We start from the raw sequence: 26134 nt of genomic DNA, 5'->3' as shown, positions 1-26134 counted from the left end.
GTATAAAAAAAATCTAAGTGGTTATTATCATTGCACCAGCAGAGCGATTTCAGCCAGTCGCATAATCAAGAAATACCCACTGAGCATTCAGTCGTGTTCTACACTCACTACAGATGTGGGATTCTAGAAAAATGAAAAGCCATCTGTTATGTCTGAACTCCACAAGAAATGCCTTGGGTAAACTGTACTCCCTGAGTTCCCCTCCAGGCATAGCAATAATGAGCTAAACCTAGAGTACAGAATGTACTTGCTGTATTACCTCATTTTCCTCTTTCCCCCAAGCCAGGCCCCAGCAATGACCCTGGTCAAGTGACTGGAGACGGCCTCCAACATCCGTAGACAGACAAGTTGTTGCAGGGCAGGCAGACTTTATATTCAGAGAATATCTACTTCTTGAAGAAAATGCAATGGCCTGAGAAGGAGAAGCCCAAGTGGTAATCCCAAAGCAGATACTAGCTAGTGGGCCAAAGACCTGCCCTCTCCAAATCTCTGAGCCCATGTCTGTAAGATGCTAGGACTAGACTGGTGCTTTTCTCGGCAAATTTTAGCAGCCATGGGTAGATGTCCTCAGGTGAGAGGGGTGGGGCAAAGTGATTTATTATGAATAGTGGTTAAAACACTGAAGTTTGCAAATGATTCACATATGCATTCCTCTGCCTGTTCTCCCCCTGATTGTTTGCTTCCTGGCTCACATTCCTTTAACACTCTCTTCAGTTGGAGAACAAAGGTAAGTTAGAGACAGCATTGGGAATTCTGCATAGCCTATTACCTTCTTATTGATGTGGCCCTTAGCTGAGTCTGTTGAACCTGCGAAGATCATCCATTATATGCTCAGCAGCCACAAAAGGGTTGAGAACCCCTAGACTAAATGATTCATTCACTTGCCACACAGTTATTAAGAACCTGCCAGATACAAGGCTAAGTGGTGGGGATAATGCAGCAATTAACAGACATGGCTGTTGCTTTTGTGGAGTTTTCAGTCTGACAGGAGAGAAGAGAAATGACATGAAACAAACAAATCATCCTATAAAATAAAACTTGTGATCAGAGTTCTGAGAGCCTGTAACAGAGCCATCAACTGGGTAGCAGGCAAGGGGGTAAGGGGGTTTTCAGGCAGTGGGAACAGCATGGGTAAAAGTTTCCATGGCCCAAATGTGACACAGACAAGTCTAAGGGACTCAAAGTAGCTCCTTTGCCCTGGATCATAGAGAATGCCAGGGGAAACATGGTGCCTGGCTGGCTCAGTTGGTGGAACATGCAACTCTTGATGTTAGAGTCATGAGTTCAAGTCCCACACTGGGGACAGAGCTTATATAAAAAAGAGGAAGGGGGAAGGAAGGGAAGGGAAGAGAAGGGAAAGGAGGAAGGGAGGAAGGAAGGAAGGAGAAGGAAAGAGGGGAAAGGAAGGAAAGAAGGGAGGACAGAATGGGGGGGAGGGAGGGAGGGAGAGAAGGAGGAATACTGAAGAAAGAGAGAGGTGGGGCGGGGGTGGAGGAGGGAGATGCTGCAGAGATGAACAGAAACTAGATCATGGAAGGCCTAGGAAGCCAGGTAGAGGATTTTGAACTGTATCCTCTCACCATAAGACCCTAGGATTCTGCTCATAGACTGAAGCTAGGATGTGTGTTTAGCACCACAGGCCTGAAACCCTGGTGCTTTTTCCCATAAAAAAAAAACAAAAACAAAAACAAAACACTGTCAGGAAACATCGTTAGGGGCTGGGGACTGTACTTCCATTCTACTCCATATTAAATAGACTTTTGCCAGCTCGTCTGGGAACCTGACCCCCAAGTATGCTGTGTCCATGGGAAAATGCTATCTGAATTCTAAACAGACTTCCAAAGAAACTTTTGGAACAAAACCCATTCAACAGTTGTTTGGGAATGCCTGGAAAGCAATGAAATACAGGACCTTGCTTTACTCCACAGAACCAGTGTTTGGGGAGGTGGGGGGAGACTGAACACTCTAACCACAGTCTTAAAATAAACACAATATCCTCATTTTGATTAGGAGGGTTATATTTAGGTACAATCACTGAATGGCATCATGCAGTTCCTATTTATATATTTAAATTACCACAAAACCTCAAATATGTTGGCGAGGACTAGCTATCTTTACTCTAAATAGACAATGCAGAAACAGAGAAGAGGGGGGGTCTCTTTAGAAGGAAACAAGAAAACCAAGCCTATAGCTTACACACAAATCACCCTACATCTCTGCTTAACCAACTCTCAGTCCTCAAGACAGTAATTCAACAAGTGTTTGAGGGTTGAGTACCATCAAATTTTGTACAGTTGTGGCACTTCCATCCTTCTTCATGGTCCTTTCAATGGAGAATCCCTATCTATACTCAAAAAAAAAAACACCCCATGGCACCTACCATGCCCCACTTCCCCCACCCCCTCGCAGGTCTACTAACAGTGAGGGAAAACAGAAGTGTTGGCAATTTCCCAGAACTACCCACCAAATCCCTGTGGGCCATTTTATAGATTGGTCATTCTCAAAGTTGGGTGTGCATAAATATTACCTGGACAGGAGTGCCTCACAATTCAAAGTCCCAAGCCAATTCCCTGCCCCATACCTGGATTCAATAGGTCTGATGTGAGGCCCAGGAATCAGCATTTTTAATAAGCACCACTACCCCATGCCACACACACACACACACACACACACACACACACACACACCTGGATGTAAGTGGCTCAAGGACCAAACTTCAAGAAACTCCATTGGAGATATCTTAACTAGCTGAGTCCCAAATCCTGAACTGAGAATAATGGTTGCCAGTCAGGAAACTGGCTGGCTCTGACACCAAACACCGGTGAAGGGTAAAATAAATGGGAGAGGAAAAGCCAGCATCCCAGTCAACTTGCCCCCAACTACATTTAAGTCTTTAAGAAAATCCCTTATTTTTACTTCAATCAAGCAGATGGCATCACCCTTCCACTAATGTCCTACAGGCACCAGAAAAGGAACTTAAGAGGGACCTTTTAGAAGGAAGGTATAAAAAGTGGGAGAAGAAACAATGTTAATTTGCTTGGCCCTGCCCCAGCTTTTTTGAGCCTCCTTACCTCTTCTGCTAGTTGGTTTCCATTTCTGAAACTCAGCACTGATGTGGCAGGGAAGAGAGGCCAAGATGGGGCAGTCTTCTATTATTCACATTAATGCTTTCCTCTATTACATGAATAATCAAGAGTTGACTGGAAAGAGGAATAAATCAAAGGCAAATATTCCACTGAGAGGTTACATAGGATAAAGAAGGCCCCCTGTTGGTTGAGAGCTGTGAGGTGATAAATGAACAGTCAGGATCCCTGCCTCTTTCCATTCTCACCATTTGCCAGGAACACAGATTTAAAGCTCGTATGTCAGCACCGAGCTTGAGAGAAATAATGAGGTATCTGTGTTTTTCCACTGCTCCCCATAATACGTAGAATAGACTTTGGCACTTAATGTTAACACTGAATTTTAACCAACTGTTGTCGACTTGCCCACAAAGTCTACAGCCGGAAGGGTCAAGGCCTAGATCTGAAGTGATGATTTATTTTATTTTCTTGCAGTAAGAACATTTAATGTAAGATCTACACTCTTAACAAAGTACACAATACAGTATTGTTAACTATAGGCACTATGTTGTATGGCAGATCTCTAGAACTTGTTCATCTTGTATAATTGAAACTTTATGCCCATTGATTCGCAATTTCCCAGCCCTCCATAATGCCTAGTAGCCACCATTCTACTTTTTGATTCAAGGAGTTTGAGTCTTCAGATGCTTCCTATAAGTGGAATCATCTAGTATTTATCCTTCTGTGACTGGCTTTATTCAGTTAGCATATTATACCCAAGGTTCATCCGTGTCCTAGGATATGACCAGATTTCCTCCTTTTGGAAGTCTGAATAATATTCCTTTGTACATACATATTCTTTATCCATTTATCCACCAATGGACATTTAGATCATTTCCTACATCTTGTCTATCGTGAACAGTGCTGCAGTGAACACTGGCAGGCTAGTATCTGAGATCACGATTTCAATTATTTTAGATAAATGCTGAGAAGTGGGATTGCCAGGTCATACGACAGGTCTTTTTTTTTTTAATTTCTGGAGATACCTCCATACTGTTTTTCCATTGCAGCTGCACCATTTTGCATTCCCACCAACAGTGTATGAGGATTCCAGTTTCTCTACATCCTCACAAAACCTTAAATCTTTTTTTCTCCACTATTATCAAACCATGAAAGACAAGAAGGGTTGGTCTGGCCATTTTTATTGTTAAGAAAAGAATCTTATTCCAGCTGGCTCAAGAAAAGGGAGGTTTATGATGAGAAACAGAAACAGGTATCCCATGAGAATCCTAGTGCAGGAGAAAGCTTGGCCTCAGGAGAACTGAAAGGTGGTTCTGGGTTCAATGGGGAACAGCTCCTCTGTCTCTTGGGGCACCTCTATTCCTCTTGGTAGCTTATTCATGTTACTCATGGGTCCTGTCTCCTAACTCCAGCATAGACATGGCCTACATAATGCTCCCCTCCCTATCATCTTTTGGCTCTTGTCCCTGTTGTGAACCGCCTTACTTAGTCTCTCAACTTCATGATTCTAACTTCCAAGGAGAGGAGTATGTTGGCCCAGCTCATCTTGTCAAACCTATGTTGCTTGCCAGGTGACAGACAGGCTGTTTTAGGGACAGGTGGCCAACTCTTAGTCCAATCAACCCAAGCCAGGGGTGGGCAGGTTCTCTGGAACATATGGCTGCTGCCTCCCAGCACAGCTGGCACAGAACAGTTTGCCTTTGGAGGGGATTATGGGCCAGAAGGCACAGTAAAACATAGATGGTACAAGCCTGATGCTTAGCATGTAATTTGAAAGATAATGGCATGTCCATTCATGAGCTTCAAACACCCATATTCTTACCTTTTTGGTTAGGAAGAATGATAGCCTCTAACCCCATCCCAAACCTCTTTGCCCTCTGCCCCTACTAAACCAACTTCTCCAAGCTGGTAGAAGAAGGCACATATGTTATATTTCAGGAGGAAAACACAATGCTGTCAACAATCTGAACAAGGGGCAGTGGAAGGGGATGTGGGTGGGGGGAATAGGGTGACTGGGTGATGGGCACTGAGGTGGGCACTTGACGGGATGAGCACTGGGTGTTATACTATATGTTGGCAAATCGAACTCCAATAAAAAATATACCAAAAAGATCCAATCTGAGGTAAGGAAGAAAGGGGAAGAGAGCATGAGATAAACGAGTGCTTATCAACTGCTGCCACTGGCCTTTGGCCCATCTCTGGGCAGGCTTCTGGTCAGTTCACTTTACACCCTATGATCATCTTATCCTTCCTCTAAGTTTCTCCCAGTGCCATGTGAAATCAGCGTTCAATGTTAACTAGAACAAGGCAGGCAGGCAGGCAGCATCACAAACTGACAGATGGCAATTGGGAGCTTATCATTCTTGGATTATTTCATTCCCTGGAATGGGTACTTGCCGGAGAATAAAGCATGTTATTTTGACAGCCACCTAATAATGGCTGTCAGACACTTCTACTACTTCTACCCTTCCCCTAGATAACCTTCTTTTTTCCTATCAATCCTCAGTTGCAACAATGATAAATGCCTCGCCGGATAAAGTCAATTGGAGTTTTGCTAGTGACAAGTGCCTGGACAGAAGAGAAAACAAACACAACCATTGAGAATACTCAGAAACCGACAAGTCTGAACAATTAAGAAAACCTGGTGGTGGCCATCGTGCAAAGCCAGTAACAGATAAAGAGGAATTCAAAGGCTGTGCTGCCATGAAGACAATGTTTCTCCAAATCAGACTAGAGCCTACTGGAGTTGGAGAGCTTTTTTTTTTTTTTAAAGATTTTATTTATTGAGAGAGAGACAGCAGGAGTCAGGGGAAAGGAGGAGGGAAGAGGAGAGGGAGAAGCAGACTCCCCTGCTAAGCAGGGAGCCCAATGTGGGGCTCAATCCCAGGACCCTGAGATCATGACCTGAACCAAAGGCAGACACCCAACTGACTGAGCCACACAGGTACCCCTGGAGATGAAGAGAGTCTAAATAGGGTCTCAAAAGATCAGAAATGTATAATCACCATATTGTCCACCTGAAACTAATATAACACTGTATCTTAGCTATACTGGAATTAAAACTAAAAAAAAAAAAAAAGTAAAAAGACCAGAGCTGCAAAGCCATGAAGACATGTGAAAGGATTTAATGTGTACTCTTATCTCACCACTATCCTTAAGGGGCTGAAGAGATTTCCTGTAACTCTTAACATTGATTATCATCTTATCATTCCAGGTAAGTTCTGGTAGCTCTGGAGCAGGGAGCAGACAGAATGATGTGGTTTTAGGTACCCAACAGCGGTTACCAACTTTTTTGTGCCATGTGCTACCTATCATCCCTTCTTCAAAATAGTCCTTTACCATCCCTTACACTTCTGTCACATGAGGGATACTAGATAGCCAAGATAAGGAATGAGATAAGTCTCTATGCACTGGTGTCCAACTATGTTGTCAAGTGAAAAAAGCTTCCAATTGTAAAGCATCATCCCATTTTTGTAAAACAATAAAGGTGTCAGGAAAAGACATAATAAATGCCAGCTATTAATGATCATTTCTGGTGGGTGGGATTATGGAGGATTTTCACTTTCTCTTTTTGGCCATTTCTGATTTGCTTAAGTTTTCCTTATAAAACATATGTGAGGGATCCCTGGGTGGCGCAGCGGTTTAGCGCCTGCCTTTGGCCCAGGGTGCGATCCTGGAGACCCGGGATCGAATCCCACATCGGGCTCCCGGTGCATGGAGCCTGCTTCTCCCTCTGCCTGTGTCTCTGCCTCTCTCTCTCTCTCTCTCTGTGACTATCATAAATAATAAAATAAAAAAAATTAAAATAAATTAAAATTTAAAAAAACATATGTGAGGTTTTTTTTTGGTGGGGGGGATTGTGTGTTTTTTGCAATCCAGCAAAGGATATTTTGAACTCCCACAGTTCATCAATACATGGTACAACCATGGCTTTAGCTTTCACTTCCAGTTTGAATAGATTTTAGGAAAGATGGAGGGTACAAAGTAACAAGTGTCTCTGGGGTTAGAAGAAAGTCATTCGCTCTGTTTATGGTAGTCGGCACTTAGTAAGTAAGTAAATCCCCTGAATAGGACAGAAGGCAGTGACACTTGTATTAAACACTTGGAACATGTCTAGCATGTGACAAGCTCAACAAATGGTAGCTTTTCTTACTTCCAATGAGAGAGCTTAAGTATTGTAATTGAAAATTATATTCATTTACTTTTAGTTGTAATGTCTACAAATTCATTTTAAATACTTCCAACATAGACACTGTGACACGTCCGTGTGTGTGTGTGTGTGTGTGTGTGTGTGTGTGTTAGTTTCACTCTACACTGTAGGGTGTGTGGTTAACATTCAGTGGTGTGCTGGAAGCCCAATAGCACTTGCTAGCAAGACTTGATTGTGCACATTCTCCTCCCACTCCTTTATTACTTTAATAACAACAGATTGGTAACTTGAAATGGACCATGGAAATTGGCAAACGCTCTAAATCAGTGCTTTAAAACATTTACCAGAACACTGCAGCTAACATCTGAAAAGCCCTACTTGAGAATACAAACTCCAGGGGTGATTAGTTAGTAACTAAAATCTCTAATCAAAGCCCACAATTGTAAACTCCACAGTAAAACAACAAACCATTCAGTTTTTAAAAAATGGGCAAAGGATGTCAACAGACATGTCTCCAAAGATATGCAAATGGCAGAAACACAGAAAAAAGTGCTCAACATCATTAGTCACTGGCGAAATACAAAACAGCACCCACAATGAGATACCACTTCACACCTACCTACTAGGATGGTGAGAATTTGAAAAATGGAAAATAAATGCTGGATCATATATGAAGAACTTAGAATCCTTGTACATTACTGGTGGGAGTAACAAATGGCTCAGGTGTTTGTGAAACTATTGTGCAGCTCTCAACAAGCTAAACATGGGATTGCCATATGACCCAACAATTCCACTCCTAGGTATACAACCCCCAAAATTGAAAACAGGGCGTCAAACAGACACTTGTAAGCCAGTGTTCATTGCAGCAGTATTCGCAATAGCCAAAGAAAAACAAGCCAAGTGTCCATGGGCAGATGAGTGGATAAACCAAATGTGGTATATTCACAAAGTATCATTTAGCCTTAAAAAGGAACAAAATACTAATATATGCCACATGCATAAGCCTTGAAAACGTTATGTGAAGTGAAATAAACCAGACACAGAAGAACAGATGTTGTATAGCTCTACTTCTATGAGGTACTCAGTTAAGTACAGTCTTAGAGACAAAAGGTGGAACAGTGTTTACCAGGTGCTGTGGAAGGAAGCAAAGGGAAGTTATTGGGTACAGAGTTTCTGTTTGGGGTGATGAAAAAGCTTTGGAAACAGATAGTGTTGATGGTTGCAGAACACTATGAAGCCACTGAATGGTGCACTTATACAAATGGTTAAAATGGCCCATTTTATGTCATATATACATTTCACCCCCATTTTAAAAAATGAATAATACTCCAAAAACCCTGAACTGTGTACTTTAAATGAGTGACTTATATGATATGAGTGACTTATATGACCAAATGTGAATTATATCTCAATAAAGCTATTTATTTTGAAAAGCCCACAAGCAGGTAATGGAGAATCTGAGGGGACAGGGGGTGATGGAAACAATTCTTGATCTTGATCATGGTGTATGCCTTTGCCAAAACTCACACAACTGTAGCCTAAAAAGAAAGCAAAATATACCTTAATTGTTTTTAATGGAAAAAAAGCCACACTCAAATGCTTCAGCAATAAAACCCTTCAGATAGCTTGTTATTTACAACAATGGATATTAGAAATCCTACTTCATTGGGGAACGTCTTGGTGTTTGAGATAGGTAAATCAGTTAGAAATATCATTCAGGTACTCCCACCCTTGCATGAATTGGATAGAAGACTCTAGTGGGCCCAAGGTCCTTCACCCCTTTGGAATGACACCTTAGGCTCAGGAGATGCAACAAATCTTATGCTCTGACACTTAATTTGAATGTGCCCTTTAGTGAGAAGGTAAGCTGAATCCTACCACTAGAATATTGCCACATCTACCTCCAGGGAACCTTTCACCCAAGAGTGGTTGGAAATAAGAAGAGAGGGAACGTCTTCTGGGCATAGAGATCAGGTTAAACGACTGTTTTCTGCCTGTTAAATAATGTTTCTGTGGCAAAATTAGATCTGAATTGCTTTCACTATAATATATTGGTTGTGGGGAAGAAACCTACCTCTTAACCACCAGAGATATCAATGATACCAACCAAAATAGAATCTCAAAACTGTGGACAGCCAAACTGGATTAGGTCAATTTGCAACAAAAACTTTTGAGACTTCTATACAAACAGGGGTGTGTCTGATCTGAGAATTCACTTCAAGCAAAATCCAACCAAAGGAATTTTTTTTTTAAAAAGTACCTTCCCATTCTGGCTGTATGGCTAGCAGGGATGAGGGAATGTGCATTGTTTATGTTTGATACTCATTTACAAGGTCATACTATTAAATGGATTTGTTTCATGGAAAGATTTCCTATTTGATCTGTTGTTTGCAGAGGTGTTTTCCTAAGAGTCAGAGCCAAAATTCACAATATGGATCCGCCAGGGCAGGGGAGTGGGGGGAGGGGAGGATATCTAGCAGTGGCAACTCCCTCATTCCAGCTTAAAGTCAGGACCCAAATGTCAGTTTTCATGTATGTCCTCTAGCCTCAAGAAGCAAAGGGGTCTTAGCACCTCAACCCAAGCAGCTGGTAGCCTCTGATGGTGGGTGACCACAGCAGGAAGGAAATTCAACTAAACAAGAGAATGTGAGGACCAGTAGAAGGAAGTAAGGAAAGAGACCAATCAGTTCTTTTTTTTCTTAAGTCACATCACTCTGTATTCTGTCATAATAAGAAGTGACTATATACAACTCCTTACAATCAAGACAGGGAGAAGCTGCTGGGCACCCCCTTTCTAAGTGAAAATGACACTGGTTCCATTTCCCTGAGTATTTTATAAAAGGAATATACCCACTCGTTCCACTAAAAGGAAGCTGTAGCCTAAAAATTAGGCAGACTTGCTTTAAGCAAACATGCTACATTAAAATCAAGATTTAACCACCATTCCAAAGGCCATAATTCACATTACCAAAGGATTTTCTTTTTCCCCAAGAGGCTCTCTACGGAATTCCTTACGTTTGCAAGCTGCCCCTCTGCACTTAAAGTAGGATTTTAACATACAGATTTGTACCACAAGCAACCTTTCAAGAGTGTTTTTCTTCTTGCTCTTACAAAAGAATCTCTGGCACTAGTAATATAGAAAATAGAAACCTAGGCCCACAGAATCCCAAGAACATGACTCTGCTAAGTGAAGGCTAGTCAGTGTTGTAAAGAAGGTGCTAGCTGATTTCCAGTGTTACAGCTGAAGATTAAGAGGTCAACTGGAAAGCTTTCCTTATAGCCAGGCCAACAGAGCATCCCAAGATGGGGTTACCAGGACTCCCAAGTATGTAATACAAGATCTTCTCGACTCAAAAGCAATATCCCCATCAACTACCCGCCCCATCAACTGCAGATGGCAGAGACCATTTTCCCAGGATCTGACTCTTGAAAAGGCCAGGAGGAGGCACTGACGTCAACCACACCCTATCTAGGCCCTCAGACAGGGTGGAAACCTCTCAAACAGGTGGCAATTCCCTTAGGTTTCCTTAGCAAAGGCACCTCTAGAGTCTTCCTCAGTCATCTAGTACCTAGGAACTCTCTTTCTGTTAAGAAAATCTTTCTTATTAAAACCATCACACCCAATGCTTCCCACTCTGAGGACATGTAGCTTCAGGAAGGCAAAATTCCTTCATTCCTGAGGAATGAAGAGAAAGGACATTGGGTCAATGGGCTTAACTTTGACGTCATTACCAACCTAAACGGATAACCTTTCTAATAACCACCTCTTAGTGAGTTCTTACAAGGTCCCAGGAACTAGACTCTACAGACCTTCTCTAGTTCCTAGAACAACCATGCAAGGGAAGCATTCTTACTACCATTTTACTGGCAGATAAACTGAAGTTCAAAGAAACTCACGCAAGCTCCAACAGATTACACGCTCAGTTAAGTACATGCTGCAAGAATTTATGCTCTTTACTGGTAAACTCTATGCCACCTCCATGATCGCAAAAGAAACCCAAAGAGACCGTGTATTTTTTGGACAGCACTTAAGTGTGCAGCTCAAGGTAGCTTTTTCCTTTAAAATCTCCCCCTGCCCCCCCAATGACAATTCACACTGGGGAGTCTTCTCTCTCCTCGAATTGGGAAACCCGGAGGTGAGGAAGCTGTCAAGAGAGAGAAGTGCTACTCACTCACTCTAGCTGGGTCTTAAGATAGGGAGGTGGGAGGCAGCCCACACAGGGCCACTGGTTCTCTCTCAGCAATTGGCCTGTCAATTTGAGGGAAGTGGAGGCAGAACTCTGTTCTTGAGTGCAAGGGCCGCTGGCACACAGAGATGTGACAGTCAAGTCCTTGCCCCAGCCAGTGGCGGCTGAAGACGTCTTTCTAGGCCAGACTTTCCACAGAACATGTTTTCCCAGAAAGGAGGCTGCTTCTGAGCTAGGTTGTCTCCCTGAGCCAAGCTGGACCCCGGGGGATGGGCATCCCAGTCAGGCAGAAGGTGGGAGCTGCCACATTTGCTGGGGTACATTGGAGAGTGTGTGGGGAGGGGGGGCTCCCTTCAGTAATGTTTTTCTTTCTCTTAAAAGTGAGCCTGGAGGCAGATCCATAGAACAATGACAGCGAAGTATTAAGCCCACATCCTAAAAAGTCAGGACAGGGTTATAGATATAAGCAATGTAACAAGTAGGAAACAACAGATAGAACACAGAAATGTAACTGTTGTACACAAGTGAAAGTTGGGGGGCGAAAAAAAAAAAGAGAAAGTTGGGGGGCGGAAGGTGAGAGTTGAACAACGAGATTAAAAATCTTCTAAGAGGGCAGCCTGGTGGCTCAGCGGTTTAGCTCTGCCTTCAGCCCAGGGTGTGACCTGGAGTTCAGGGACGGAGTCCCATGTCAGGCTCCCTGCATGGAGCCTGCTTCTCCCTCTGCCTATGTCTCTGCCTCTCTCTCTCTCTGTGTCTCTCATGAATAAATAAATAAAATCTATTTTAAAAAATCTTCTGGGATCCCTAGGTGGCGCAGCGGTTTAGCGCCTGCCTTTGGCCCAGGGCGCGATCCTGGAGACCTGGGATCGAATCCCACGTCAGGCTCCCAGTGCATGGAGCCTGCTTCCCCCTCTGCCTATGTCTCTGCCTCTCTCTCTCTCTCTCTCTGTGTGACTATCATAAATAAATAAAAATTTAAAAAATAAAAATAAAAATAAAAAAACCTTCTAAGAAAAAAAGAACAATTAGAAATTTACCACTGGCCCCACAAGGAAGCAGACAAGTGAGGACAGAATTGCTGGGCTCCCAGATTGTTTCTGAAAGATCAGGGAGCCTTCCAAGGCACACCAGAGCCACAGAGGATTTGAGCCCATGGTGGAGCAGTGATGACTGGCCTGCCTCCCCTCAGACAGACAGCCATTCTCTCCCAGCTCCCAATGACAAGCCCGCAGCACTCAATGCTGGTGTGTATCTGAGCCACAGGAAGGCACACAATAACTGGAAACTAATGTGAAAATAAATCACTTGTGTTTTCTGTTGTGGGCTGGGTTTTGATGGAGTTGGTGAATCACTACTGCCCAGCTCTACCCAGTAAAGGAGGGGCCGATAACTCACATCCTCTCCCAGCAGCTTGCACGCTCCTGGCAGAGGTGACCTTGCAACACCACCCTCATCTGTTACTCCACTGCTCATGAACTTTTAATGGTTCCCTATTACCGACCATATCAAGTCCAAATGTCTGCTCTTCATATTCCAGCTTGTCTTGTTCTGCCTCCAACCTACTAACCTGACACCATCTCCATCCCACTGGACGCAGTTGCCACTGCAAATCAAACTCAGATCATCCCCTCTCTCTAATGTTCTGCCAGGATCTGGGATGCGTCTTCAACCTTTCAGGTAGCCACAAAGTCAATGCTACTACAGATTACTATAAATACCAAGCTCCTAGCCCTAAAAGAGACTATACTTTTAAATATTCGATATGATCCTCCCCTGTCTGACATGGTAGCCACTGCTGTGTGTGGCTGTTTCAATTTAAAGTATTTAAAAAAAAAAAAATAAATAAAGTATTTAAAATTAAATAAAGTGAAAAAAATCCGTCCTTTGGTTACAGTAACCACATATCAAATGCACAGTAACTACACGTGGCTGGTGGCTACTGTATCAGAAAATGCAGACATAAAACATTTCCATCATTGCAGACACTTCTATTGAATGATATGGTACTATACTATATATGCAAGAGAGAAGTAGACTAACACATGCAAAAACTGTTGTATATCATCACTTGGAAAACTTGAAGACCCACATTTCACAAAAAGGAGTGCACGGGACTTAGGGATACAGCCCATCTGTGATAACTAGAAAAGTATTCTTTTTTTTTTTTAAGATTGTATTTATTGATTTGACAGAGAGAATGAGAGCACAAGCAGGGGGAACAGAAGAAGCAGGCTCCCCACTGAGCAGGGAATCAATGCAGGGCTCAATCCCAGGACCACAGTATCATGACCTGAACGGAAGGCAGATGCTTAACTCACTGAGCCACTTGGGCACCCCCAAAAAAGTATTCTTCAGTGATCCCAAAAAGTTCTATAAACATTACAGGTGATTGCAACATTCCTCTTTAAATTTTTACCAAAAAGTCACCTGCAGCAGACCTCAGGAATCTGGCAACAAAGTACTAGCAAATTAGTTGGGCCTCTGTGTATACTAAAGCTCTCTGCTAGGTTCTGGGAACCAAATAACATGGCCCAGTCCCTGCTCTGGGGAAAAAGCCCATACACAGAAAACTGCAGGAGGCAGGAAAGATAAAGGTCCTAAGAGGTGCTATGTATGGGGAGCAAAGAGATCAAATGAGTAAGAAGAATGAGGTAGGGCTACATGCACAGGGAGATGAATTCAGATCTGGACTGGGCCCTAAAGGATGAATACAATTTTGACACAGGAGCTCAGGGGATGAAAGAGGAAAACTGCATTAGCCAAGGTGTGGGGAGTGAGGGGGGAGGGGAGCAAGTTAGGGCCCAAGGTGCCTTTACCGACAAGCGAGCCAAAGAAGAAATATGGCAGCTTAGCAACAATCACCTGGATTTTTTTCCAACCACTGTAATAATCAAGGAATTACATATTAACTTAGATGCCATTTTGAGAAAGATTCTGCTTTAGTGAGAGTATTTGTTGGCAAAGAGGAGGTGGAACAGACTGCCTTCTGCACTGCTGGTGGGAATATAAATGGGCACTACCTTTTTGAACAGCCAATATTAAGCTCCTGAAAAACATTCATTTGAATGTTTGACCTGACCTGATTATTCCACTTCAAGAAAAATGGTATACAAAATAATCTGAAATCCAAAGATGTATGCACAAAGCAGTTTTTTGCAATGTCATTTATAACAGAAAATACTAGGAAATGATTAGGTAAATTATGATCTAGTTATAGGATGGAGTATTACATAGTCACGAAGAATTATGCTTCTGACAAGCTTGGGGCACTTGGGTGGTTCAGTTGGTTGGGCATCTGCCTTGGGCTCAGGTCATGAACTCGGGTATCTGGGATCCAGCCTTGCATTGGGCTCCTCACTCAGCAGGGAGTCTGCTTATCCCTCTGCCCCTCTCCCTGCTCATGCTCTCTCTCTCAAATAAATAAATAAAATCTTTTAAAAAAATAATTAAGCTTCTGACACCTTTTAAATGACATGGAAAATGTTACAGGAATGTTAAGTGAAAAAGCTCTGAGTACAAAATTGGTAGTATAGAATACAGTCACATCCGTGTAACATAACATGAATAAAAGGAAAAAAATAAGTAAAAATGTTAACATTTTGGTAGCAAGATGACAGGTGATTTTTATTCCCCATATCAGGGTTCAGCAAACTATGCCCCACAAACCAAATCTGATTGATCTGTCTATAAAGTTTTATTGAACACAAATACATTCATCTCCGTATTATCATTGCCATGGCTGATTTTGTGCTACAAAGGCTGACTTGAGTAGTTGTGGCAGACACAGAAATATTCACTATCTGGCCTTTTACAGAAAAAAAGTTGCCAACTCTTCTACTCTCCAAATTTTCCATGAGTACATGTCCCTTTGGCTATCTTTTCTCTAGAAGGCCTATTTCCACACCACAAAGGGCCACACAGAGCAGGCAAGCAACTTCCCATTTGACCTTGTAAGTAAGTGGGAGCACTAGAAGTTTCTGAGGAGGGTAGAACATGATCTGACATGATATCCACTAGTAGAACACAGAACCTCAAATCTTTTAAATGGATGGAATTTAAACAGCATGCCAGGAAACGTCCGTGATTCATGAACAGTTGTAACTCTCGGCCACTCCTCATTTAAAGGGGAACGTTATGGGATGCCTGGGTGGCTCAGTAGTTGAGCATCTGCCTTTGGCTCAGGTCGTGATCCCAGTGTCCTGAGATCAAGTCCTGCATTGGGCTCCCTGCTGGGACCCTGCTTCTCCCTCTGCCGATGTCTCTGCCGATGTCTCTGCCTCTCTCTATGTCTCTCATGAATAAATAAATAAAATCTTAAAAAACAATAAAGGGGAAGGTTAACTGAAGATTGGGTTTGTTATTGTTTTCAAACTTCCTCCTCTGAGTAAGCCCTATGACATGGCCTCCTCCCTGTCATAATGACCAAATTTTTCCCTCCAAAGAAAAGGGGAGGCCATGTGCCAATGTGTGACTTTCACCTGGAGAGACCATTTGAAAGTTCAGGGTGGTAGTCCTGCTTTCTGGAAGTCAGTTCTCCATTTCCAAACTCTTTCCCTTCTCCTACTTTCCTTTCCTGTTCTAGAAGGACACGGGAAGGTGACGTGACGTTGGGTAAATGGAGAAAGGTACTAAAAGGAAAGAATAGGAAGTATCTGAAGCTTCCATCTCAAGAGCCCTCAAGGAGCCCCTAGGATTTACCCCCGCCCCCCTAGAACCTAGTCAAGACCCTAAAATCTGCCTCCAAGGAATAGGACCTAAGAGGAAGTCTCTACATTCACAGGCTCCCTGCAGGGTCTCTATGCCTTGACCACCCACCCCGTCCCCCTTCCCCCTGGATGCACCGCAAATAACATTTCATAAAAACTACTGTTTACTCATTCTCTCAGGCATGAACACCGTGAAAGCATGGAAATGGTCTTAAGTGTAGTTTCCTTCCAAATAAACACACTCTCAATCACCAAGATGATTAATCATCTACAGAATGAAAAACCCCAAACTACTGTCATCTCAGGTCTGGATGGAATAAAACCAGACGAAATAGGTCTCTGGATGTGGCGTTTGTTGTGTTTTGCTGTGTTGTATTTTGCTCTTAATTGTACATACATGACATCATGAGGATTGCAGCAAATTAAAGCTGTGAATCTCATTTGCAGCTCCTTGGAAATGTTCTGTTTTCTCATGTAAATCCACAAGCTTTTTTTTTTTTTAATCTGCTTATATTGTACGTTATTGGTTCAGGAGAGAGGAGATATGAAATGCACCAAGGTGCTCAATTATTTAACGGATCATACTTAACATTTTATATTTGAACATATACGCTGCCAACAATTGTTCTAACAAGCTTTCTGAAACACGAAGCTGCACTGCTCTCCTTCTTCTAAATCAAATATAAGTAATTTGTTGTCATAGCAATGCTTCTTCCTACACTCCAAAGTAGTTCAATACAGGCTTTGTTTCAGCATGCAACTATCTATCTACCAAAAATTGGTCATTATCTTCTCTCTTCTTGACAAATGTCTTATTCAATTTAGCTGCCTGGTTTCAGTTATCAGGAGACTGCATTTCTGTGGCATTTTCTCGCACCTGGACGGGAAAGGAGCTCACAGAACCCCTCTGGAACTGCCTGGAAGCATCATTACATTTAAGTTACTGGGTGACAGCCCATCTCACTAGTCATGATGACAATGATCCTTTGATTACCCAGCTTTACAGTTTAGAGAGTGTTGTCACCAGCTTTATTGTGTTTGAGGCAGTACTAAGAGATGCTTACATGTTTCTTCAATTCCCGACATCAGGTGGGTGATTTCACCGCGCTCATCAGCAGCAAGCTACCCTTGTTCTTGCTCTTTTTGAAGGTTGAGTTCTTTTCTACCCCCACTGATGTGGTACATGTTAAGATAATGAGGACAATTAAAGAAGCTTTTGGAATTGCCACTGGATACATGGCAATTAAGGATCATTTTGTCAGTTCCTGTGCATAGGCCCACTGAGAGATATTTATTAGCTGTTTAGACAAACACCCATGACCACACCCCAGAGCCAGTATCAGTATGAATGCTAATCTTCTATTTGTAGAGCATGTTAGAATTTACAAAGCAATGTCTCAAAAGTGATCTGATTTGGACTGTCCACTTATCTACCCATCCCCGAAACACAGATAAACACAGCTGGATCTCATTCCATGCCCTACAGCTTATCCATTTTTTAAAAGATTTTATTTATTAATGAGAGACACAGAGAGAGAGCGGCAGAGGGAGAAGCAGTCCCCTGACGTGGGACTCGATCCCAGGTCTCCAGGATCAGGCCCTGGACTGAAGGCGGTACTAAACTGCTGAGCCACCCGGGCTGACCCTCCATTTTTAAATAAAGGTGAATCACTGGTGTTCTCAAATCCAGTTCCTTACAGCCTTGACCTTTATTTCATGCAGCCATATTGTGTGGAGTCTAGAGCTCGGCCCTTCCTGCCCCTTCCTCACCCAACCACCATTAGATTGAAATTTCTTTTGTACTATGCTTTTGTGAGAAATGCAAATGTGAAGAATCAGAAGGCAGAAAGGAGATTCTTTGACAGCACCCCAAGTCTTTAAAAAGAAAGAGAACAAAGGTGGGAAGAGGATTCCCAGAAACTTTCACTTTTTAAAATATATTCCTATTTTTTTTTAAAGTTTTTACATTTATGATACTGTGTTCCTTCTATATTTTAAAACAATTTAAAAACTGAAGAGGGGAAAAGAGGAATACAGTTGCATTTAAATGAAAGGACAGGCAGAAACAGGTGGTCCTAACTGGCTCACCTGCTCCCTCTCCTTTGAAATTCTCTGGGAGGGAAGGAGGTCCAGGCAAGGCAAAGAGGACCAGCTCAGAGCACTCAGTCAGGAAATAGAATCAGAATCAGGGGTTGCCCTAATAGAGCCTGAAAATGAGATTTCACAGAACCATGGAGGCTCCAGAGCTAGAGCTGAAAAGTTCCATTCCCATGCAAATGTGACCAAATGTAATTTGTCTCTCTGTATGACTTCTAGCTTCATGTAGTCTGATTCTCTTCAAAAATCTAATAAAAGGTGTAGTCATTTCCATCACTCCTGTTGCTTGGTCCCTGTGAGCACTTGTCTCCCACAGACTTTTTTTTCTTCAGAATGAGCAGAGGAGCTGATGAATTATTTAGAACCCCTATGCAACTATTATTTCAATTTCTGCATACCTCACCTCTGTCAGGTGGAAGGGGATTGAAGACTACCCACATAATTACAGGCGTTTAGCCCAAAAAAGGCAGAGAGATAATGGAATCTGGGCCAGGTCCCATAGAAAAGGCTAGGCAGTATAGGAAGAAAAATGCCTATGGGTCTGAAACCTGTCTGACCAGCCAATGGTAATGTCTATAAGGCCTAAGACAAATAAAGCTCTCCTTCCCAACCTCTGGCCCAACTCAGAAGGAATGAGGCTTTCAAAACTGTTTTAATGATGACAAAATCCTCTGGCACTGGAGGATATGAGAGTGTTAATTTTGTTTGGCAAAGTCAAATTGCTTTAAGAACTTAATTCTATAACCAGGAAGGTACAATTCTGATTTTAAATGTGTTTCTTCCCTGTAGCTCAAAATCCAATTTACCAGCCCACCTAGAGGGATGCTTTTGCTTTCACCAAGTCATCCTTATTAATTTATCTACAGGCTAAGTTGCAATAGGAACCCCTATATTGAACATTTGATCAACGGATGTAACAAATGTAAAAAGTAACCCACTACACCTAATAACCTAGCTTCAAAAAATACAAAGTAACATTGATAGTACTAAAGGAAGAAACAGATAAATCCACCTTTGCAGTGGTAAATTTTAACAACTCTCCCAGCCACTGACAGGAAGCAGACAAAAAATGAGTAAGGCTGTCTAAGAGCAGTAAAATTAACAAGGTTGATCTAGTGGACATTAGCCTCATGCCAAGGCACAAAGCAAGTCTCAACAAATTTCAAAGAAACGGACCACTCAGACTGCATTCTCTGATCACAATATTATTGAGTTAGGAATCAACAAATCAAACATTTCTAAACAAATGCTTAGAAAAAATTGTTTTAATCCTTCTGAACACCCATGGATTAAGAAATCTCATTAAAAATCACAAAATACTTCAAAACCGATCAATGTAACAGAATACTACATATTGAAATTTGTGGGATCCAGCTGAAGCAGTAGGTAGCATAAAATTATTAGCCTATCATACTTACAGTCAAAGAAGACAGTCTGAAAAATAAATGAGCTAAGCATCCAACTTAAGTTAGAAAAAAGGACAGGAGATAAAACTGAAAGACAATATAAAGGATAAAACAATTTTTAAAATGAACAGAAATGAACAAAATAGAAGACTAACATACTATAGAGAGGCTTAACAAAGCCCAAATGGCTTCCTATAAAAGATAAATAAAACTTACAAGCTTCTGGTGAGATTGATTTTTCTGAAAAATAAGAAGTCAGAGAAAGACAAATATCATGTGATTTCACTCATGTGGAATTTATGAAACAAAACAAGTGAACAAAGAAAAGAGATGAAAAACCAGACTCAACTATAGAGAACATATTGATGGCTGCCAGATGGGAGGTGGGGAGGGACAGGGAGGAGGAGCGGTATAGGTGAAGGGGATTAAGAGTACGTGTACATGGTGCGCAGGGGTAGCATAGTTGGTTAAGCATGTGACCCTTGGCTTCAGCCCAGGTCATGACCCCAGGGTGGTAGGATCGAGCCCTGCACTGGGCTCCAAACTCAAAGTGGAGATTCTCTTCTTCTGTCCCTCTCCCCCCTACCCCTGGTCTCTCTTGCACTCTCTCTCAAACAAATAAATCTTTTTTAAAAAGAGTACACATATGTGATGAGCTCTGAGCAATGTATAGAATTGAATCACTACATTGTACCAGGAACTAATATAACACTATATATTAATTGTACTGGTATTAAAAAATTTTTTTTAAAAATTAGTAACATTATGAATGGAGGGGGTTATCTTTTTAATATCTGCAGTTTCTACAGTTGAGGCTTTTATTAACAATTTTAAATCAATATATTTGAAAATGTAGACATAATGGTTACTACATTTGTAGAAAAACAAACCACCAACACTGACTAAAGAGGAAATAGAATACTTGAAAATTCCTATCATCATGAGAGGAATTGAATCAGTAGTCCAAAATCTTCCCACAAAGAAGAAAACAAAGCCCAGATAGTTTTACTGGCAAATTTTAACAAGCATTCAAGAAACAAATAACTCTAATCTCACAAGAACTATTCCAAAGTTAAGAAAAAGAGAAAGCACTATCCAACCCTTTTTATGAAGCTAGCATAAACTTAATACCAAAATCTAACAAGAGAATATGAAAAAGGAAAATGAGAGCCAAACTGACTCAGAAACATAGCTGTGAAAACATCAAATCAAATACTAGCAACCCATATCTAGGAGCAAGAAACTTAATATATCATGACCACAGGGTTTTGATTCCAGGAATGCAAAGTTGGTTTAATATTGGAAAATCAAGGGATGCCTGGGTGGCTCAGCAATTGAGCATCTGCCTTTGGCTAAGGTCGTGATCCTGGGGTCCCAGCATCAAGCCCCATATCAGGCTCCCCACAGGGAGTCTGCTTCTTCCTCTGCCTATGTCTCTGACTCTCTCTGTCTCTCATAAATAAATGAATAAATAAAATCTTTAAAAAAAAAAAAAAAAGAAGGGCACCTGGGGGCTCAGTGGTTGAGCACCTGCCTTTGGCTCAAGTCATGATCCTGGGGTCCTGGGATTGAGTCCCGCATCAGGCTCCCTACAGGAAGCCTGCTTCTCCCACTACCTATGTCTCTGCCTCTGTCTCTCATGAATAAATAAATAAAATCTTTAAAAAAAGAAAAATCAATGTAATTCACCACATTGTAAGATTAAAGAACAAAAGTCATCTTAAAAGATGAAGAAAAAGCCTTTGAGAAAATGCAACATTCTCTCATGACTAAAAAAAAAAATGTAACAACTTAGCAACTTCAAAATAGAAAGGAACATCTAGGGCAGCCTGGGTGGTTCAGCGGTTTAGCTCCACCTTTGGCCCAGGGCCTGGTCCTGGGGACTCGGGATAAAGTTGATAGAGTCCCGCATCAGTCTTCCTGCACGGAGCCTGCTTCTGCCTCTACCTCTCTCTCTCTCTCTCAATCTCATTAATAAATAAATAAAATCTTTAAAGAAAAGGAACATCTATAATCTGATAAAGACTGCCAATGAAAAAATCTCCAGCAAACATCACACACTTAATGGTGAAACACTGCAAGCATATCCTTTAAGACGGGGATCAAGATAAGGACATCCACCATTGCCACTTCTATTAAACATTATACTAAAGGTCTTAACTAGAACAGTAAGGCAAGAAAACGATATTTTTAAAAAGACAATGGCTCCAAAGAAAGAGACAAAGGTCTCATTGTTTGTAGATTATGATTACCAACATAAAGAATCCAAAAGAATCCTCAAATAAATTAATTACCATTAACTTAAAAGCTTTTGGCAAGGTTGCTGTATACAAAAATAATGACCAAAAATCAACTGCATTTCTAGACACCAGTAACTAATAATTATAACACATAAGTTAAAAAAAGAAAGAAAAATGGTTAGAGACTGTACAGGGTAGTTGGTGAAGCCCCTTTAGGTCTGATGTCTAAAACCTGCTAGCTCCACCACTAGCTGTGTGACTCTGGGCAAGCTACTTAGTTGTTCTGTACCTCTTCCTGTTAGAATTCTTGTGAGGATTAAGTGAGTTAATATAGGTAAGGCCCTTAGACCGGCCTGGCACAATGTCAGTGCTAAATAAATGCAAGCTGATATTATTAATGTGAAGTAGTATTTAATACACCTACTATCAAGAGCTCCAACGTTCTAACGACTGGACTCCAAACCATCTCAGGGGTAAAACATCAGGGAGCCACCTATCATAAGAGCGAATGAAACTCACCCATGTTTTCCCTAAGGCTGCTCACCGAACTCCCACACCCAACACACAGCTCATTACCCACACACCCTACAGTCTACAGGGCAATCAGCAGAAGCACATTCCCTTTCTCTGGAGGCTTCTGCCCCAGTCTTACCAACTCTGTAACTGGCAGCAAAAGTCAACAAACTTCAGATTTCCTGCAAGGATGCAATCCAGAGTTCCTGATGGCTACTTTTTACCATCACAAAGGAAAGGCAAACCTCAGCCTCTTAGTTCATGCTAATGCCAGAAGGCCTTTGTGAGTTATCAGAAGAAAAACTTTTGTTACTGGCTCCAGTTCTTGGGGCAAGGGAGGGGGCAGGGGGAGGAAGACAGTACTAAATATTCAGAACACCTACTATGGACCACACACTTTTCTCTGGGCTTTGCAAGTAGAAACTCATTAATTTAATTGTCTCATAACACAACAAGGTAGATGGAATTCTTCGCCTTACAAGTAAGAAACAGGTGACAATGCTTATGTAACTTGTTGAAAGGCACAGAGCTCATGAGAGACAGAAATCAGCTTAGGGGACCCCTGGGTGGCTCAGCAGTTGAGCGCCTGCCTTTGGCCCAGGGCGTGATCCTGGAGACTCGGGATAGAGTCCCCCCCATCAGGCTCCCCCTGCATGGAGCCTGCTTCTCCCTCTGCCTGTCTCTCTCTCTCTCTCTCTCTCATAAATAAATAAATAAAATCTTTAAAAAAAGAAATCAGCTTCAAATCCAGATCTGTCTGACTCCAAAGCCCTCTTCCGAGCTCCAAGAAAGGAGGGAAACTAGTTCCTGAAAATAATGGGGGAAGAGGTACTCCATGTATGGAAGCTATGGATTGCAATTCTCCTCCTGAATACAGAGGCAGAGAAATTAGCATGGGAATCCGAATGATCATCATGAGGAGAGGAGTGAAAGTCTAAAAAGCAGCAGGGTATCCAAGTGAGTGTTAGCAATGTAGTCAGATGATATGCTGGTGCCATTTTATGGCATGACTGAGCAGTAGTTTAAAAACCCACAGGAAGACTGCCATCAAGCCGAACCTTTTCTGAAAACTAGGATAGCATGGAGGGGACATACCCTCCCTATGAACTGACCCAGACCCGGGTGAGAAGATGGTAAAAATCAGCTGGGGCTATGGGACAGGGAGCTGAAGAACAGGATGCATGTGCAGCTTCGGTTACAATGCCACCAGGTCGTTAGCTCCTTCCATGTGGCAACCCTGCTGGGCTTCCTTACTTGATAGCCTATAAGTGATGAGCCTCCCAAGTGCTTTAACCTGGGACCCATGAGCGCACATTTGTGCAGCACTGACCACGCACCGAGCACCACTGCCATCATCATCCACTTGTCAGGACTTGCTCTTTCTGTGCCCAGGAAGATGAGTTTGCTTCTCCTAGTGGTGGTCCCTAATCTAAACACACAGAAGATGGTGGCTTTGGGGGGGGGGGGCACCTTCCAGAGCCCTGCCTGACCCTGGCGGATCCACACATCATCCAAAATAAGCACCTCCAGGTTTGAGAACACACACGCCCACACTCACCAACAAGAACATAAAAATATTCTTAAGACCAAAGCTACCATTTTAACTACAGTATCACCTAGGCTCATAGATTATTAATCTTAAGTGTCCTTGAATACAAGGTGGTTCTTTTAATGACAACATAGATAAATACATAGATAAGATAAATAAAAGGTGAATTATGCTAGGTCTAGTTACCGTCTACCTGCTTTTAAACTCTGAAGGGAGAGAAAGTTGCATACAACCTGCTGTTTAGATTGCTTCTCTCCTAGAAACCACTATCTCCCAGAGCCCTCTTGTGAAATAGAACACAAATTCTAGTAATTCTAACAGAGTAATAAAATGTGAGCACCCAATACTTAAGTGCCCTATTACCATTCAGTCTTTATTTGATCTTTAGAAATACTTTTAAAGACTACAGGGCCTCAAATTAAATAATAAGCACTATAAGAAAGCTAGTACTTTCTGATATGGGTAACTGAAAAGAAACTATTTCTTTCTAAATTCCCAAGGGAAAACAGAACCAATGTGTTACTGTCAACATGGTAAAGCCATTTGAGGTTAATTGATCCATCCAGGAAGCTGCTGGGAGCACCATTAGATTCTCCCCCACTTTTGCACTTCTGATGCATTTTGTCCCTCATCCAGTTCTCTGATTTTTCTCCATTCTGCCAGGAAGCAAGAAATGAACCAAAGTGTCACAAAATGTCAGAGCTGGAAGGGAGCTTAAACTGTCAGTCCAACCTTCTCTTTTATAGTTGCAGAAAGTGAATTCTACAGAGGGAAGTCGCTTATCTGATATGGCAGTGCTGATGACTAGCAGGTGTCCTGACACAGTGTCAGAGTGGAACAGACTGCATGCAGGACTCTTCTCAATAGTTAGTTCTTAAATGGGTTTGCAGAAAATTGGCAAATTGTTCTTCATCAATACAAAAAAATAAAAATGTACCTGGTAACCTCTTTAAATGATGGGCTCTATTACCCTACCAGTTAACAACGCCAGCTTTGTTTTTGTTTGGGTTTTTTTTTCTTTAAGGTCAGATATTTATTTATTTATTTATTTATTTATTTATTTATTTATTTATTTACTTATTTATTTATTTAAGAGAGAGAGAGAGAGTGTGCTAGTGCGAGCTTGACCATGCATGCACACTTAAGTGGGGAGAGGGGCAGAGAGAGAGAGAAGCAGACTTCTCACTGAGCAGGGAGCTAGATGTGGGACTCAATCCCAGGACCCTGGGATCATGACCTAAGCCAAAGGCAGACGCTTAACTGACTGGACCACCCAGCTGCCCAACAACACCAGCTTTGGAGTCAGCCAGTCCTAGGCATCCATACCAGCTTGGGCACTTTCTAGCTGTGTAACCTTGGGTATTCACTTAACTTCTCTGAATCTTATTATCCTCACCCATAAAATTCATGTGCTGATGAGAGCATCATTCCCACAGGGTGCCTGGTACATGGTAAGTGTTCCATAAATATTAGTTGTGACTATTCTGATAAGCTGGCACAGCAGACGGCAGGGCTGTCAGGTTCCTAATCCTGTGAGTGCTGGGTGAGGGATCTGGGAAGAGCAACCCAGTGTCTCTACACTGAATTACTTCTTCAGAGAAGGCCCCAGACTTGGAACTGAATTTCCAATGTGGAAACTGTTAGGGAACAGGGCTAAAAGAAGCTGCCTGATACTGACACCACTAGGAGTCCACCCCACTGCACTCATTCTCAGGCGCACACATAAAAAATCCATGCACTTCTGACCCCTAAGGTACATTTCAAAACAAGTTTACCTAAAAAAGGACAGCTGAGGCAGAAAAGTCACAGACACACTGAGATTGGGAAAACCCTCTAGAAAGAGTTGAAAAGTGCCATAATTAGACACAAGGGCCAAGGGGCAGAGTGCTAGATAGAGTCAAGGAGTCACTAGCTGTTCCAGTAAAGGGAAAATTAGCCATCTTTAGGCCTCTTGGGCCTGAGCTATAATTCCAGTGGTGATCAGTGCTGCCCCCCACCCCCAGGGCATGCCAGCCCTGGTTGTGCCATTCCCAAGCAGTACGACCTTGGGCATGTAGCTTCCTGCTCGGCTTCTTCCCCTAGCTGCAAAATGGAGAGCTTGAATGACAGGCATTCCAAAGGGCCTCTAGCATTTTCCTGCTCTAAGTTCTGCACAGATCCTGCCACCTAAAAATGCAGTAATTAAGACTATAAATGAGGCTTG

General features: G+C 42.2%; 1 protein-coding gene across 8 annotated transcripts in view; it reads right to left on the bottom strand.

Annotated features, from left to right (window-relative positions):
* TMEM164 (transmembrane protein 164) overlaps window positions 1-26134 on the bottom strand; it is a 171622-nt gene that overhangs the window by 125289 nt on the left and 20199 nt on the right. The window lies entirely within an intron of this gene.

This window comes from Vulpes lagopus, chromosome X, assembly GCF_018345385.1.
Source record: "Vulpes lagopus strain Blue_001 chromosome X, ASM1834538v1, whole genome shotgun sequence".
NCBI classification, from domain to species: Eukaryota; Metazoa; Chordata; class Mammalia; order Carnivora; family Canidae; genus Vulpes; species Vulpes lagopus.
This window is presented reverse-complemented; position numbering and strand designations above follow the sequence as displayed.